This window comes from Notolabrus celidotus, chromosome 3 (assembly GCF_009762535.1).
Source record: "Notolabrus celidotus isolate fNotCel1 chromosome 3, fNotCel1.pri, whole genome shotgun sequence".
NCBI lineage: Eukaryota > Metazoa > Chordata > Actinopteri > Labriformes > Labridae > Notolabrus > Notolabrus celidotus.
The window spans coordinates 37,262,564-37,265,251 of record NC_048274.1 but is presented as its reverse complement, the minus strand read 5'-3'; the positions used below and the strand labels follow the sequence as shown (position 1 = coordinate 37,265,251).

General features: G+C 40.6%; 1 long non-coding RNA gene across 1 annotated transcript; it reads right to left on the bottom strand.

Annotated features, from left to right (window-relative positions):
• Positions 1–404: 404 nt before the first annotated feature.
• On the bottom strand, positions 405–1,726 carry LOC117810787. The gene is made up of 2 exons (XR_004630850.1): positions 1,551–1,726; positions 405–775 (listed from the first exon to the last, which is right to left on the bottom strand). It is a non-coding gene; the product is annotated as an uncharacterized LOC117810787 (long non-coding RNA).
• Between the last annotated feature and the right edge of the window lie 962 nt (positions 1,727–2,688).

Here is a 2,688-nt window from a genome sequence, read left to right as displayed (position 1 = left end):
GTGTGTGTGTGTGTGTGTGTGTGTTAATGGGACGGTGGAGGATTGGTTGGAGGACTGACTGGTGGCAGAGACGGATGGCCTGGGACAGAGACTGTGCTGACAACCAGTGAATACGGGGCAACGTTGCAGAAAGGTCAACTCTGCACACACACACACACACACACACACATACACACACACACACACAGTAATGTCAGGAGAGGAAAAATAGGAGAGGTGTAAAAGAGTGTGTATCCTCTCTGCTTTATGTGACTTTCAAAGTTTTGTGGGTGTGTGTCAGTGTGTGTGTTTAAATATGAACGTGTTTTATCTCAGGCAGGGAGAAGGCTCCTTAAACATTCAGACCCTTCTGTAACTTGACTAATTAAACTAATGAGTAGGTAGAGTGATTTTCAATACAACGATTCCATGTGATTTAAACTTTAATTCACAAAAAGCAGGCTTGTTTTTAACTCTGCACATTAGTCAAACAAGCATGAATAAGTAACAGTTCCAAGCATCACTGATGCAGATGCCTCAACACGGGGCAAAAGAGGTCGCTTTTTGTTTTGATGAATGTTTAACAGATATCATTTACGTGCTGCAGCCTTCACAAAGACCAGAGCTCCAGACACTTGAAGAAATATGTTAAAGAGCAGTCACTGAAGTACCCAATGAGGTGTAGTGTTTGTTCAGAGTAGGCTGACTGACATCAGCTGGTGACGGTACACTTCCTTCTGATTGGCTCATAACACGTCCCCATGGTTGTATAGGTGTGGATAGCAGACAGTATGACCTAAAAAAGTAAACACTGTTAGTCAACATTTATGCTTATATCAATATGGAAGTGGTCATTTGTGTCGATGACTGAAGTGAGATTTGTTTCCTTCCTGCAAATGTATCCCTCAAATCAAACCTTTTTTTTCTGTAAACTGTACGTTTTGTTCTTCATTCTAGTTTCCCTGAGGACAATCAGGATTTGAGCATTCCTGAATAATGCTGTTGATCCCTTTGTAGAGTTTGAGGACTACAACCTTTGGCTGTTTTTTAATTGTATTTGAAATATCATAGTGGGAAAGAACCTCTCCCTCTGGAAGTCTAATGTTGTTCTTTGCTCTTGTATCTCTTCTCTTGTATTCAAACTATTAAGGTAACTTCATTTGTAGCATTGATCTTCTTGGCACTGTGTACTGAAACTTTAAAGTCATATTTTGCTTTATATTCCCTAAAATTATAATAATCACATTCCTGCATTTGTTATGAAGTCAGTTTATTTGTGGAACTGTGTAACATGTAGATCATTTTACACAACAACGAAGCAAACACAACGCTCTGACCACTTGAATGAGCTTTACAGACTGATTTTAGGATCAAAACTGTTACTTGTTAGTTGAGGGTTAACAATGAAGTTGCTCGTGTTTTTCAATTATTTACTGCTTTAACTTTTTTTCTCATCAGTCTTTTTTTCTTATCCAGAAATGCAGTTCATTGAGTGACTTTACAAATACCACTACATCTCTATTCAAAGCCAAATCACTGAAACTCTGTGATACCTCAGTATGGCTGCTCACCTTCCAGATGCAGATACGGCTCTCTCCCTTTGAGACGCTGAAGTTAGTCTGGGTGTTTGACCCAGCTCCAATAGGGGTATTCGTTTTTTTATTCAAAGACACTTTGATCTAACTTATTTTAATAGTGGTATTTTAAAGCTTCACTAGTGTATCGTCTATCCCCTGGCTTTCTTACCTATCACCTAGCTGTGTTAAATACTTGATTCTGATTGGTCAAAACCCCTTGACAACAGTTTTTAAGTCCAAACAGCAAGAGCGACGCCAGTCACAAGCAGATTACACACATGTAAAATCCAACTGCAGCAGAACAGAGTCTAGCTCATTTATAGAGTTTATGATTTCACCTCTTCCTGTTGACAATGTGGCAAAATGTTTCTGATAGCATTGGGTAAACAACATGGAGGACATTTATTATTACCCTCAATGAACTTCGAGAGCACAACACTCTAGATTCGTGATTAATGGCTAACTACTCAACAACCCCAGACAAGAAGACAAGAGAGGGAAAACCACCAAAATGCGCAAGGGATGTTAAAACACATGAGCAGCTGAGTGATAGAGTTGACCGAATAAAAGAAAACAGACTTGAAGCATTCACAAACCACAACTCAGTAGGCCTTTGGCAGTGTTGCAGGACTGGATGAGTGAGAAGAAAATGCTACACGTGTAGGTCTTGTCTCACCCTGTCAGGTTTCTATTTCATACAACCATCTGCTCTTCTTCAGGTCCGTGATGATCCTCTTGTTGTCAGACTGCATAGTTATCAACGTGCTCCACACTCAGACATTGATTATATAATAAATTCAGTTTGGGAATATCATGCTGGCGCAGGGAGGCCTGATTCTTATAATCTGTGAGTGTGTGTGTATGTGTGTGGGCCCAGGCAAAGTCCCTCTCGTCTGGAGCATATGTCCGTCCGTGCTAAAGTCACAGGGTTAAGTAGGATTCAGACCAGGGAATACACTGCTGCAGATTTGGCAGTAATACAGCAGTGCACCAGCTCTAACACATGCAAGAGCGCACAGAAGCACCTCAGTGCAGAGAGGCTGTCCAGACCATAAACGACCAGATTAGGACCATACTTAAACTCAAACACAACACTCTAATCTTTAATGTTCCTTTAAGTAACTGTACTCAG